Genomic DNA, 15939 nt, shown 5'->3' on the forward strand with positions numbered 1-15939 from the left:
TCTAGTCTCACAGTCCTGCGCTGCGCGCTCTCAGAAGGATGCGCCTGCGCATTGTGCTGGTCTCCATGGCAGGGCCTCGGAGCCAAGACGAGGTTGAGTAGACTCGTTTTGAATTTTCTCCCCTCTGCTCCGGCAGCTTGTGGACTTCCCTCCTCGCCCTGTGGGGCTCTCGGAGGCGGCGGGACTGGAGGAGTCGGAGGTTTGGCCGAGCTGTCCGCGCCCGCGGACTGGACGCTGCCTCCCAACCCCCATTTCTTTCCTTCCGCCTCCTCCCACCACCTCCTGACCCGCGCTCCGGAGCCGCCGCTGGCCCCCGCCCCCCGCCGCCGTCGGGCCCGGGTGGTGCGGTCCGCGCCCCGCCTCGGGGCCGTCCGGGGCCCCACGCGCTGAGGCCCGCTCCTCCCCTCCCGGGGCCGCGCTGTGGGCCTCGGGGAGGCAGGCTGCAGAAGGTGGAGGTTAGGTGCCTGGAGGAGGGTTGACGAGCCCTGGGATGCGCCACCGCCGCGGAGACGCACCTGGACCCCCGGGGCGGGAGCGCCCGGTGTGTGGTCCTTTGCGCAACCAGGAGCCCCGCTTCTTAGGGTGGTTTTGTTTTTTTTTTTTTAACTTCCTTTTTTTTTTAATTTATTTTTTATTTTTTTCCTTTTTTTTTTTTAAATCCCCCCCTCTTTATGAGCTCTTTTATATTTTATGGTTAGAAGTCGTCCTCCTCTACATTCTCCTACGCTTTTTGATCTCCCCCTCCTCCCCCCTCCAAGTCTTGAAGTTCCCTAAAAGGCCTCTGCCTGACTTGAAATGGTCCGGAGAGTTAACCCTAATTTGAATTTAGTTTCTCTGTGGGAGGATGGATGGAGAGATACCATGTAGATCTCAAAGTCACTTTTTAAGTCGTCCCCCCCCCCCCAAAAAAAAAAAGCTGCAAGAAGGGGACTTCAAGAGACAGCATTTTAGAATCAGGCAGAACTGGACTGCAGAATTTGTGGGCAGAGCGGTCTAGTGTGCAGGTGAAGACCAGGAAAGCCTTCTTCCTTCACGTTGCTTAAAGATGCGCTGCAGTGAAGTAGGCACCTGGTATTTAAATCAACCAGAGCCTACGCGGAGGTATTTAAACAATTGCAAGCGAAAAGTAATCTTTTATTGGAAAGCAATGATAATGAAAGTGGCACTATTTTCAGTTCACTCACCTATTTTTTTTTTTTTTTTTTTTAGAATGCGGGCTCTGGAACCGGAATGCCTCAGCTAGTTATTAACCTCTCTCTCAGTGCTACACTTGGGTCACTGCGAGAATTAAATGCCACGTAATATTTAGTTTATCACCATCATTATCATTGAGATGTCAGTTTGACTAGGAACTTTGCCAACGTGAACAAATAAGAGAAAGTAGCCTCATGGTTCGAGAAATAAAAAACAAAACAAACAACAACAAAAAAAACCCTCGTTGCTGCAGTCCTACCTAGGAAAGGAAGGACTGGGCTTGCAAATAGAACCTGTAATCTAAAACGTGGTCATTTAACCACGTGGACTCATCGTAATGGTGAGAATCGTGTGCCTTAAATAATTTAGACCACCTGAAGCTTGAAACACTTAACTGAAGTCTTGCTATTTAATCCATGTTTTCTGACTTGGATAGACGGGAAAGAAATTTGACAGTTTTAAACATTCTCCTTTGATAATTAGGTTCTGTTTCAGATAGTTTTGTTTTGTTTTGTTTTACTATTGTTAAAATATCATTGGTTAAAAGATCTTTTAAGAATTTATAGTGAGAAGGGTGCCTGACTGGCTCAGTCAGTGGAACATGCAGCTCTTGATCTCCAGGTTGTAAGTTCGAGCTCAATGTTGGGTGTAAAGTTTACTTAAAAATAAAGTCTTAGAAACAGCAACAAAACACACATATGTTTAGTTTAATAAATTTTAGCGATCATTAATTTGATATTTGCCAAAATAACAAAGTACAATACCAGATAGTTATTATCAGTTGATCTTAATTTGAATTGGAAAGTATGACAGTAAGATACAAAACCTAAATATATACTTAATAAGATAAAACTTCAATTTGCAAGGCAGAAATGTTAAATCCACTGAAGTACATTTTTCATTCAAGACCTTCCTTTAATTAAGGAAAATTATAAGTGTTCCAAGCAAACTGAACATCCACTGTGATGGCTTTGGTGTTTTTTTCAGTAGTGACTCATGGCATATTTGGTGTTCCTTCCATGCAGTACTTAGGGTAGTGCTTTTACTTTGAGTGTTTTTCTTAGAACATTAATTTCACGCTTTTTGTTCTTGATGATTTCCTATATGATTCATTTACTGTGGTCCTCATGAAGACACATTATTACTTGAAAAAATCACACCTTGGAAAATATGTCTATTATAGGTTTTTTTTCTTTTTTCTTTTTTTTCTTTTTGCATATAATGCCATGGTATATGATCTGAGGACTATGCATGGGCTTCAGAGTCCTATTTGTTTTGGGGGTTTTTTCCAACTTAGTTTTGAATCTGAGCTCTAATGCTCTCTGTGATTTTAGGCAAGTTACTTGACAGCTTTGGTTTTCTTATCTATAGAGACTCAAAGATCCAACTCAGTTATTGTGAGGATTAAATGAAATAATCTGTATAGTTTGCAAAGAGGTAAAAAGAGGTATGTATTTACAGGGTAAGAACTGTGTAGAAACAAAGATTATAGGGAAGTTTATAGAGAGGGCAAATCTTAGATAAAAGACATTATGAACATTAGCCTTAAGTTTTCAATGAAAAGTTAACTTATTTTAACTTTTTATTATTTTTATATATTTGCATACATTTAAATTTTTAATATTGACATAATTTTCCAAACCCATCTTTTACAAAAATAAATTATTCTATCAAATATTTGTGAACTAGGAGTCTTGATTTAATTTTTGACACCACTGATTCACAGTAATTTGGCATACATTGTAGAAGGAAACACTGGGTCATTTACCTACCCTAGAAGATGAGAAAATTTTAATTTTCTAAAGTACTTTTGAGCAACATTTTTTAATGTTAATAAATTGTAAGATCTGGCACTGATATTGAATATATTTCAAGATCCTTTAAATTTTAGGACACTAAAAGGTACCTAGAATTAGGAGAATCTCTAGGACTAAATTAAAAGTGGCTTCATCTTCCAGTTATCCTGTTTGGGGATTTATTCTCAGGTAATGGGTTTTAACAGATACAATTTACCATACAAAAGTTTGTAGAGGAAACAACAAAATAATTGAATGTTAAGACAGGATTACCTCTAAAGTTTTGAACAAATAAAATTCGTTGTTAAACAAAAGCAGTAGGTCAAATATGTACCACAGAAATCTGAGTGACTATGGTCTGAATAGTTTTCTGTCATGCATTCAATATGTATAAACAATAAAAAGTCCTTTTTCCCCATAAAACATGAAACTTCTAATTTAACAGTTTCTAATCTTTGCTGTTGGTATAAGGTAAAATCCACTTTTTAAATGTGATGTGAAACATTCTAGAAAGCAATTTGACAGCAAAATATAATGCTTTAGTGTGTGTTCTGAACTCCAGTCATTAACTGTCTATACATGTAATACTTCTTTTTCTTTTTTTCTGTTTATATAATCCTACTGTTTGCTTAAGAACTAACCTTGTCAAATCAATTCCAGGATTTTTTAGAGGGTGTAGTTTGGGGAGGGGGACCTTTATTCTTAAGTTTCTATGGTTCCAAAAAAAAAAAAAAAAGCCCTGTTAGTAAATATTTCATGATAGAAATGCAATTTGCTGGGGAGGTCTTTGTTTTCGGTAATAGATACAGAACATGAGTTGAAACAAAACTATAATCCAAATGCTTAATTTTTTTTATAATTTTTTTAAAGATTTATTTTTATTTATTTATGATAGAGAAGCAGGCCCCATGCCAGGAGCCCGACGCGGGACTCGTTCCCGGGACTCCAGGATCGCGCCCTGGGCCAAAGGCAGGCGCGAAACCGCTGAGCCACCCAGAGGTCCCCTCAAATGCTTAATTTTAGATAAGGAAACAGACACAGGTTAAGTCACCTACTACTGAACACATGCAGTTATTTGTAAAGTCAGTCCTAATCTTTTAGTTTTCTTCAACTAACTCAATTTAGGGTTCTAATGTACTGGGCTTGTAATGGCTATTTTATAATAAAACCTGGAAAATCTAATAGTTTTCTTCATATGTAGGAAAAGAAAATACATTGAATACCTTCTCATTACAGAAAAAAAATGCTGCTGTGAAGATGTAATTATAGCTCTCACACAGATGAAGCCACAACTATCATGATTTAGTGCTCCCAAAAGGAGGAACTTCAGTGGACAAGAGAGGGCATTTCTGAGAATAGTAGAATGCTTGAGGCCTGAATTTAAACTTGAACTACTATCTGAAGGTAATACTTTTATTTTTAACTAATTGAAAGTAACAGGTTTATAAAAGTTAACTATTATCTCTTATCTATTAATGAAAAATGAAATTACACTTGGTATACAGGTACTTCGTTCTGTTTGTGCTTACCAGTTGGAAGAAAGCATTTTATACCTAGCTACTTAATACCTTCTTTCTTAAAAATTTCACTTTGACATAGTTAATTGAAAGTAACGGATTATAATTTCTATCTAGCTTGTACTGACATTGAGATTAGACGGGAAAATTGGATATTTTAAGTTATCCTGCAGTTGTCAGGATTGTAAAGTCTTAACGCATTTTGATGGGGAAATCAAGGGAGGAAGTAGTATTACTTTTCTTTTCACTTCATTCAAATTAAAAAGAAATTTTTTTTGGAAAGGATGTCTGTAACATAGAAATATACTTTCAACTTCCAATTCAACGATGGGCTAGTCAATAGATAGTGAAGCTCCTTTTTTCCATAAAGAAACGACTTTAAGTAGCATTTTCCCAGTAAACACAAAAAACTTCTTTAACTTGTAGTATAGATCTACATACTGAAAAGGAAATTTTGAGTTTTCAGTTTCAAAATACAGTGGAAAAATATCTTTGAGTGGCAAAATTCCAGTTTGAACAAAGTCCTGAAGTAGGTGGTTTATGTTTGGCAGTGTTCTGTTAACAACATCCCCACAACCTTTGCTGCTGCAGTTCCTTAGGGCATTTATTCTGTCCTCTTCATTGCAGCAGAGCTCAGACCTCTGCTGAAGCCCTATTAAATGTTGTAAACTTGAAGTGTACTTGCTTTCTCACCTTTAAATTAAGCTTTCCAGGGTAGCTATTCTGAACTCATCTTAAATGAAGGGAGCTATATAAATTCACACAAATTTGGTAATGACTGATACTCTGTCCAGTTTTTTCTTTCTTTCTTTTTTTTTTTTTAAGATTTTATTTATTTATTTGAGAGAGTGAGAGAGAGCATGAGCCAGGGGAGAGACAGAATCCCTGCTGAATGTGGAGCCCAATGTGGGGCTCACTGTGGGGCTCCATGGGGGGCTCCATCTTAGGACTGCAGGATCATGACTTGAGCTGAAGGCAGACACTTAACCGACTGCATCACCCAGATAACCTGAGTTTTTTCTTTTAAGAGAAAATCCTAATAAATCTTTGCCTTTTACACAACTGTGGCTCAACTTTGAGGCTTTTCCTGGGATTATGCTTGCTGCATGTATTTTTGAGGCACACAAGATAAAAAAATAAGTAGAGAAATTTTTCTCTATAATGTATAAAATAAATGATTGTCATTACCTGCCCACCCCCCACACCCCCCAAAAAAGAGAAAATCCTTGTTAACACCAATGAAAATTTCAGCTAGGGTAAGAGAAAGTAAATAAAATGAAAAAAAATGTAGGCCAGTAGGGATAATTTGTAATAGGATCAGGACAGCTATTAGGAGATTGGTAGTGGGTTTTTAGAATTCTTTCTCCTAAGCTGTTTGCACTTTTCACTACTCCTTCCCAAGTCCCGCTTTTGAATGTTTGCAGAATGTTTTCTCAGTTACTGCAGCGCCTACAAGATTAGAACTCTAGCTTTTTCAAGGGATTAGAGATGTTTATTTATTTATTTTTTTTTGAGATGTTTAGATTGTTTGCAGGAGTGCTTTGAGGACGGCCTCTAGCTGAATTTCAATTAGGAAAAGTTGAGACCAAAATTAACAAAGAATTTTTTTTAGCATCTATAATTTGTTAACCTATCAAAAAAAAAAAAGATTTAAAGCCATGACTAATTAAAGAAGGAGGGAGTTTTATTCTGTTAGTTTGATAAAATTCCTATTGTAATAACGAAGAGTGGGCTTTGCTCAGCCACTAAGTATACTGGTAATTTTGGGAAAGTTACTTAATTGCCTGAGTCTTATTTCCTTCTATGTAAATTGGAGCAAATAAATGAATCACAGGGCTGTGAAATGATTATATAAAATGAAATATATAAAACACTCTTAGGGGCACCTGGGTGGCTCTGTTAGTTAAACCTCCGACTCTTGATTTCGGCACAGGTCATGATCTCAGGGTTGTGAGATCCAGCATGGTGGTGTGCTCCACGTTCAGCAGGAAGTCTGTTTCTCCCTCTCCCTATGCCCCAACCCCTGCTCCCACCCACTTTTTCTCTCAAATAAGCAAATAAAAAGAAAAACTTTTAGGGGCGCCCAGGTGGCTCATTTGGTTGGGGTCTGCCTTTGGCTTAGGTCATGATCCTGGAGTCCTGGGATGGAGCCTGCTTCTCCCTCTCCCCCTGCTGCTACCCCTGCTTGTGCTCTCTTGTGTGCTCTCTCTCTAAAGTAGATGGAATCTTCAAAAACAAAATAAAACCCAAGTGCTTTACCATAGCGCTCAATAATTGATAACCTTATAACCTTGAGCAGTAAGCCTCAATTTCCTTTTTTGTTAAAATGGTGGTAATAAGTTCTACATCACAGAATATAGAGTGATTATTAATAATTCTATATAGTTATTAGTATAATAACCATTAGATTATATAGCTATGAAAAATTAATAATCTTCATCTATTTTTTCATAATGTGCTTATATTTAAAACTCAAAGAGCTCTCAAAAGTATTTTGTTGGGTTTTTTGTTGTTGTTTTTAGAGATTTATTTTAGAGTGTGAGGTAAGGGATATGGGCAGAGAGGAGCAGAGGGAGAGAGAGTCCTAAACACATCCCACACTAAGCATGGAGCCAGACATGGGACTTGATCTCACAACCCTGAAAACATGACCTGAACCAAAACCAAGAGTTGGAGGCTTAACCAACTGTCTTATTCAGGTGCATCTCAAAAATATTTCTTAATCTTGATGTCATTATGTTTAGATAGTGAATGTTTCAACATATTTAATTTACTTTAAAAAATTGAATTGTATTCCTGACAGCAATTATTTTAGTTTTTTTTTAAGATTTATTTATTTATTTATTCAGAGAGAGAGAGGCAGAGACACAGGCAGAGGGAGAAGCAGGCTCCATGCAGGGAGCCTGACGTGGGACTTGATCCCGGGTCTCTAGGATCACACCCCGGGCTGCAGGTGGCGCTAAACCGCTGTGTCACCAGGGCGCCACCCAATTATTTTAGTTTTAATCCATCCCTCAATAGGACTTTATTTTCAGTTGAGTCTAACTTTGTAAGAAGTTTCTTTTTGAGTGCTGTTCTTTATTTTCCTACTCCGTATGTTGGGACATTTACAGGAAAATCAGTAGATTTACAGAAAAATTGAGAAGGGGCACCTGGGTGGCACAGTCAGTTAAGCATCCAGCTCTTGGTTTTGGCTTGTGTTGTGGTCTCAGAGTGGTGGGATTGAGCCCTGCCTTGGGCTCTGTGCTCAGCGTGGAGTCTACTTGGGATTCTCTTTCCCTCTCCCTGCCCCTCCCACTTGTGCGCTCTTTCTTTTTCTAAAATAAATAATAATTTAAAAAGATAGAAAGAAAGAGAAGAAAGAAAAGTCAAGCAGGGAATACAAAGATATCTGTATCCACCCCCACATACCCTGTCCTTCTTCTATCTGCTAGCACACAGTTTATTAACATTTTGCATTACTGTGGTACATTTTTTTAATTTAATTTTTATTTATTAAATAAACTCTATCCCCATCCTGGGACTAGAACTCATAACCCCAAGATCAAGAATTGCATGCTCCACTGACTGAGCCAGCCAGGCTCCTCTAGTGTGGTATATTTCTTAAAGTTAACCAATATTGATACATTATTTTGAACAAAAATCTACAGTTTGCATTAAGGTTCACTATTCTGTAATTTTATGGATTTTGACAAAACCTGTGTCAGATGTCATGTATCCACCATTACAGTATCAGAAAGCATTGTTTTATCACAATAAAAATCTTTCAACCTCTAGCAACTGTTGATCTTGTGTCTGTAGTTTTGCCTTTTGAAGAATGTCATATATTTGAAATCATATAGTATATAGCCTTTTCAGAGTGACTTCTTTCAGTTATCAATATGCATTTAAGGTTTTTCCATGTGTTTTTGTGGCTTTAATAGCCTTTTTTCTTCAATTGAGGTATGTATGACATAGCAGTTTCAGGTGTACAACATAATGATTTGACAATTATAAATATTGTTAAATGCTTATTGTGATAAATGTAGATATCATCTATCATCATACAAATTTATTATAATGCTGTTGACTATATATATTCTGTGTGCTGTACTTTTTGTGCCTTTTATTGTTACCATTATTTGAGAGAGATTGAACAGGGAGGAAGTGCAGAGAGAGAGGGTGGGAATCTTTTTTTTTTTTTTAAGAATTTATTTATTTATTTATTAATGAGAGACACAGAGAGAGAAGCAGGCTCCCTGCAGGGAGCAGGATACGGAACTTGATCCCTGGACCCTGGGATCATGCCCCAGGCTGAAGGTAGCCACTCAACCCCTGAGCCACCCAGGTGTCCTGGAATCTTTTTTTTTTTTTTAAGATTTATTATTTTAGAGAGAGAGAGACAGCATAGGAAAAGGGGCAGAGGAAGAGGGAGAGAAAGAATCTCAAATAGACTCCCTGCTGATCAAGGAACCTGACTCCAGGCTCCATCTCACAACCCTGAGATTGTGACCTGAGCTGAAACCAACAGTTGGACTCGATCCCAGGACCCCGGGGTCATGCCCTGGGCTGAAGGCAGCGCTAAACCGCTGAGCTACTGGGGCTGCCCTTTATGATAGTTTTAAAACAGATTTTATTTCTCTTCATATATGGTGAGGTCAATGAATCAGGAGGTGATTGCCACTGAAAAGATAGTTTATTACTCACAGTTCCTAAGAGGAGGGAAGGTGTGTCACATAGGGCCACACAAGAGAAAACCCAGGTCTGTAGCAGGCACAGAGAGAAGAGGATATCAAATCCTGGACATCATAACATATAATTTCATCTATAATATCATTCACATACCTAAAAAACAAAGAAATTTTTAATAAATATCTAGTCCATATTTACATTTTCCTGATTGCCCTACTCACATAACACATGCACACATTTATATATGTATATGTTTTTTCTTTTTGGTAAGAAATTTAAAGAACAGGTGAAATTCATATAACTTAAAATTAATCATTTTTATTTTTTTTAATTTTTATTTATTTATGATAGTCACAGAGAGAGAGAGAGAGAGGCAGAGACACAGGCAGAGGGAGAAGCAGGCTCCATGCACCGGGAGCCCAACGTGGGATTCGATCCCGGATCTCCAGGATCGCGCCCTGGGCCAAAGGCAGGCACCAAACCGCTGCGCCACCCAGGGATCCCAAATTAATCATTTTTAGATGAACAGTTTAGTGACATTTTCTACATTCGCAGTGTTGTATAAATATTACCTCTATCTAGTTCTAAAATATTTCCATTTACCCCAAAATAAAATCTTATACTCAGTAGGTAATTTTTTCCTGTTCTTGCCTTCCCCAGGCCTTTAGCATCTACCAACCTGAGCTCTGCCTATATGAATTTATCCATTCTGGATATTTTATATAAATGGAACCATGTGATGTGTGACAATTTGTGTCTGGCTTCTATCAGTATGTTTTTGAGGTTTATCTATCTTATCTATGTTTTGAGTACATCTATCAGTACTTTTTTTTTAAAGATTTTATTTATTTATTCATGAGAGAGAGAGAGAGAGAGAGAGAGAGAGAGAGACATAGGCAGAGGGAGAAGCAGGCTCCATGCAGGGAGACCGACATGGGACTCGATCCCAGGTCTCCAGGATCACAGCCTGGGCTGAAGGTGGCGCTAAACTGCTGAGCCACCTGGGCTGCCCTCTATCAGTACTTCATGCCTTTCTGTGGCTTAATACTATACCATTATATGGATGTAACACATTTTGTTTATCTGTTTATCAGTTGATGAACATTAGGGTTGTTTCTACTTTTGATTCTTGTGAATATTGCTGCTGTGAAAATTTATGTACAAGTGTATATTTGATGCTGGTTTCAGTTCTTTCTGGTGTATACCTAGAGAGGAATTGCTGTCATATGGTAATACTATGTTTAACTTCTTAAGGAACTGTGAAACTTTTTCATAGCACCTGCACCATTTTATATACTCATCAGCAATGCATGAGGATTCCATTTGCTCCATATCCTCATCATTGTTATTTTCTTTAAAAAAAATATTTTAAAGTAGGCTCCACATCCAATATGGAGCTCAACACAGGGCTTGAACTCATGACTCTGAGATCAGGAGTCAGTCAACCAGCTGAGCCACTCCGACATCTCTTGTTGTTTTCTTTTTTAAAAAGTATTATCATCCTAGTAGCTGTCAACTGGTATTTCATTATTGCGTTGATTTACATAATTCTGATGACTATGACTTTAAACATCTTTTTAATATGCTTGTTGACCATTTATGTCTTCTTTGGAGAAATATCTATTAAACTCCTTTGTACATTTTTAAATAGGGATGTTATGCATTGTTTTATTTGAGTTGTAGGTGTTCTTTCTATGTTATTTTCACTGATTTATTTATTTATTTTGAAGAGAGAGAGAGAGAGCTCAGTGAGGAAGGGCAAAGGGGCAGGAGAGAAGGAATCCCAAGCAGATGCCCGATTAAGTGTGGAGCCTGATGTGGGGCTATATCTTAGAACCCCAAGATCATGACCTGAGCTGAAATCAAGAATCAGACCTTAACTGACTAGTCCAGGTACCCTCCCCTTTGTATATTCTTTATATATTCTAGACCTAATCAGATATTTGATTTACAAAAATTTCTCCTGTCTGTGGGTTGTCTTTTTGTTCTTGTCATGATATTCTTTGCACAAAATTTTTTATTTTGATAATGTCCAATTTATAATTTTTCATTTTAATTCTAGTTTCTTTTTTTTTTTAAAGGGTTTTTTTTTTTTTTTATTTACTTATGATAGTCACAGAGAGAGAGAGAGAGGCAGAGACACAGGCAGAGGGAGAAGCAGCCTCCATGCACCCGGAGCCCGACGCGGGATTCGATCCTGGGTCTCCAGGATCGCGCCCTGGGCCAAAAGCAGGTGCTAAACCACTGCACCACCCAGGGATCCCTCTAGTTTCTTTGTGTTCTAGCTATGGAACCATTGCCAAATCCAAGGCCATTAAGATTTACCCTTATATTTTCTCCTAAGAATTTTATGGTGTTTTACATTTAGGTTATTGACCTATTTTGGGTTGGGAATTTCTTTTTATATACTATGAGGTAAGGGTTCATCTTCATTATTTTGTATGTGAATATTCAGTTGTCCTGGCACCAATTGTTGAAGAAAACTGTTCATTTTCAATAGATGCTTTTGGCACACTTGTTAAAAATTATTTGACCATAGATGTTTAGAGTTTCTTTCTGGACTCTCAGTTCTACTCCATTGATCTATGTGTCGATCCTTAAGTCAGTACTACATTCTTTTGAGAATTGTAGCTTTATACTATTTTGAAATTGCAAAGAATAAATCCTCCAACTTTGTTCTTTTTCAAGATTGTTTTGGCTATTCAGCTTCCTTGGAATTTCATGTTAATTTGACTTTTCCATGACTGAAAAAAGGCCGTTGAGATTTTGATATGGATTGCATTAAATCTCTTGATTGCTTTGGGTAGTATTACCATGTTCATGTCTTCCAATTCCAGGAGCATAGTATGTCTTTTCATTTGTTTAGATTTTATTTAAATTTTTCAGCAACATTTTATAATTTTCATGTACAAGGCTTATACTTCCTTTCTTAAATTTATTCATCACTATTTTATTCTTTTTTTTTCAAAAAGATCTTATTTATTTATTCATAGAGATGCAGAGAGAGAGAGAGAGAGAGCCAGAGACACAGGCAGAGGGAGAAGCAAGCTCCATGCAGAGAGCCCGACGAGGGACTCGATCCAGGGTCTCCAGGATCACGCCCTGGGCTGCAGGCGGCGCTAAACCGCTGTGCCACTGGGGCTGCCCCACTTTTTTATTCTTGTTGATACAATTGTAAATGAATCATTTTCTTAATTTCATTTTTGATTGTTTATTGCTAGGATAGAGAAATCAACTGAGTTTTGCATATTGATCTTATATCCTATAACTTTGTTGAATTTATTAACTCTGATAGTATTTTGGGAGCTTCTTTGGGCTTTTCTATATATAAGACTATATATGAATAGGGATAGTTGTACTTTTGTTCTTAGTATTTTCTCATAATCCTTTTAGTTTCTGTAAAATTTTTTAGTCATGTCCACACTTTGATTTCTGATTTTAGTTATTTGTGTCTTTCTTCTTTTTTTGTCAGTCTAGATAAAGTTGTTTTTTTTTTAGATAAACGTTTTTCAATTTTGTTAATCTTTTTGAAGAACCAAGCTTTGCGCAGTGACAGTATCATAGCCAATAAGGTATATTCGAGGCACGATTATTGCTAATTGAAAACTTTTTGAAGAGTCAACTTTTAGATTCATTAATTCTTCTGTTTTTCTATTCCGATTTTGCTTATCTGTTCTCTAATCTATATTATTTTCTTCCTTCTGCTAGATTTCAGGTTAGTGAGCTCTTGTTTTTGAGGAATAAAGTCAGGTTGTTTTGAGATTTTTTTTTTTATATAGGCATTTTTACTCTAAATTTCCCTCTGAGCAGTTTTGATATACCGTGTTTATCTGCCATCATCCCCTCCTGAGTTACATGTATTATTTAGTTCTTCGGTATTTTACTTCTATTCTTAAAACACACATACACAAAATTATAATAGCATTATCGTTTATACAGATGGTGTTTCTTTAGATTTTTTTTCTTTCTTCTTCTTTTCTTTTTTTTTTTAAGATTTTAGTTATTTATTCATGATAGACACAGAGAGATAGAGACACAGGTAGAGAGAAGCAGGCTCCCTGCAGAGAGCCGAATGCAGAACTTGATCTAGGACGCTGAGATTAGACCTGAGCCAAAGGCAGATGCTCAACCGCTGAGCCACGCAGGTGTCCCTATTTAGATTTTTCATAGAGCTTTTAATTTACTAGCTTACCATTTTTCTAGCATTCAGGGCTTCCTCTGGTATCATTTTTATTTTCTGTAATAGAGTTTTCCTTCATGCAGGATCTATTCATTGTAAACTCTATTTTTTAAAATCTTAAAGTATCTTTCTCACCCTGTTTTGTGAAAAAATATTTGAGCATATGTAATCATATAGTGATAATTACTTTTTTTAATTCCCATGAGTTCCACCATTGTTGCACTATATATATGTCTAATGTCAGTACTCCGGAGGAGGGTGATCTCATCTCTAGTTACATTTTAGATTTTCCTTTCTCTTCAGAATTTTGTACTTCTATTACATTTATTATGAATTTCTTTCTATTTATTTTGATACATTTTGTACTTTGTAGATTCATGTATTCAGTTTTGAAAAATTGTTAACTATTATCTCTTCAGATATTGTCTCTCACTCATTTTTTCTTTTCTATTCTTCTGAGATTCCAATTGTAAGTATGCTATACTTACTCTATTTTTCCTAGTTTTAAGTCTCTTCTTCATATATTTTACCTTCTTTTTTCCTGTGATGCATTCTGAGTAATTTTTAAAAATCTGACTTCTAAATTTAGTAGTTCTTTCTTCTGCATGTATTCTTCTATTTTATGTATCCATTGACTTATATTTTTTAATTTCTGAAAATTCTATTTGGTTTTCCTTCAGATTAAACTTTTCAGTCTTGTTTGAGTATTCCTATGATTCATTCATATATATCTCTTTGAACATTAAATGATTTTTTAAAAGATTTTATTTATTTATTTAAGAATTTAAGAGAGAGAGCACAAATGGGAGGTGGGAGGATGGGCAGAGGGAGCGGGAGAAGGAGACCCCCCCCCCCCCCCCCCAGTGAGCTGGGAGCCCAACTTGGGGCTGAGATCATGACCTGAGCTGAAGGCAGACATTTAACTAACTGAGCCACTCAGGTGCCCCTAAATGATTATTTTATATTCACTGTTAGATGATTCCAATATTTGAAGTTTATAGGGGGTGCTGACTCTTTTTTTGATAATTTTCCTGTTTTTTTTGGCACTCTAAGCTTATGTTTAATTTTTTTTTCAGATTTCATTTATTTATTTGAGAGAGAGACATAGATAGTTACAGAAATAGTGAGAGAGAGTAGGAGCAGGGAGGAGAGGGAGAAGCAGGCTCCCCACTGAGCAGGAAGCCCTACACAGAGCTCCATCTCAGTACCCTGGTATCATGACCCGAGCCAAAGGCAGACACTTCACTTAGCCAACTGAGCCCCAAGCTTATATTTAATATTAATGTAAAGAAAACTAATGCCTTACTTGGGTTTGTGTTCCTCCAAATAATAACTGCATTAAGCTAGACTAAACTTTTGTTTCAGGATCTTTCAGGTTCCTAGCCTTATTTTGGGATTTTAAGTTCTCCCCTAAGAACTACTTATCCTAGCCCCATTTTCCCAACCATTAAACCTGTGTATTAGCACTGCTCTTGCAGAAATTTTCCTCTTTGCTTGTGCTTATCACTTGGGTTTGGCTCTCAGCATTTGGTTTTATTTTTATGGGGGGAGGGATCGTAGAGGTCATTAGGGAATGACCTTTGATTTTGTTACTTCTTGTAGCAGCTCCCAGTCTCAAAATATTTTGTTTTAGATCAACTTTCTGTTTCTTGTTTTCTAGCAAGAGAGCCTTCTATTATCTAATATGCCATTATGTCATTAGTAGAACTTTGTTTTATTTTTTAAACCATATATAAAGGATATTATTCCTAAATTTTATATGTATCAGTAAAAAATTCAAAATAGAACCAGAACATTATAAAATAAAACTGCTCTTACTTCAGAGGGTAAGAGTTTTGGGGATTTTTATAGTAAATTAAATTAGAATACAAGTGATAATTTAAAATCTTAGAAGCAATTTTAAGATATTTTATATTTATTAAAAATAAGACTGATTTTTAACCTATTAAAATTTATGTATGATTAGAAGTATTTATAATATTTTGGAAATATGAAATGAGAACCTTGTAGATTTCCTGAAATGGTTAATTTTGCAAATGTATGTGTCCATGCTATCACAGAAGAATAAATTTTTAGTGTGTTCAAAAACATGTACCAACTAAGTCTTTTTAAAAATTATTATTTTTTAAATTTATTTCCAACTAAGTATTAAGTACAAGATATATAAATTTGTATTAGTGCTTAGGATGATTGAATTATTGTATATTCTGGTTGTGATGTGGTCACATGTGTTAAAATCCATAGAACTATACACCAAAAACAAAAAATTTAATTTAATGCATATTAATTTTAAAAGACAGTTTTCAGGATTTTTATTTTATTAAGATTTTATTCATTTATTTGAGAGAGAAGGCACACACAGTGAGGAGGGGGCCAAGGAGGAGGGAGACAAGGAGATTCCATGTTGAGCAGGGACTCCAGACTTGGGGCTTGATCCTAGGACCCTGAGATCATGACCTGAGCCAAAGGCAGATGCTTAACCGACTGAGCCATCCAGGTGCCCCAATTTTCAGGTTTTTTTTAAAAAGAATTTATACCGTCTTATGAAAAATAAAATTAAATGTGTGGGTTCTTAAAAATG

The 15939-nt window shown here is 36.6% G+C and overlaps 1 protein-coding gene and 1 pseudogene across 4 annotated transcripts in view; both read left to right on the forward strand.

The window, feature by feature from the left end:
* Positions 1-29: 29 nt before the first annotated feature.
* The window catches only part of CARF (calcium responsive transcription factor), a 70026-nt gene continuing 54116 nt past the window's right edge, over positions 30-15939 (forward strand). For 3 of the 4 annotated variants that reach the window (XR_008666988.1, XR_008666990.1, XM_055345162.1), the window contains exons 1-2: positions 30-92; positions 4227-4394. The gene's annotated coding sequence lies outside the window, so the exon portion shown is untranslated. Of the gene's footprint in view, positions 93-1209; positions 1535-4226; positions 4395-15939 lie in introns of all 4 variants that reach the window. The other variant, XR_008666989.1, reaches the window with a different exon arrangement.
* LOC129523075 (U4 spliceosomal RNA) lies at positions 12717-12818 on the forward strand (annotated as a pseudogene).

Source organism: Nyctereutes procyonoides, unplaced genomic scaffold, assembly GCF_905146905.1.
Source record: "Nyctereutes procyonoides isolate TBG_1078 unplaced genomic scaffold, NYPRO_anot_genome, whole genome shotgun sequence".
Classification (NCBI taxonomy): Eukaryota; Metazoa; Chordata; class Mammalia; order Carnivora; family Canidae; genus Nyctereutes; species Nyctereutes procyonoides.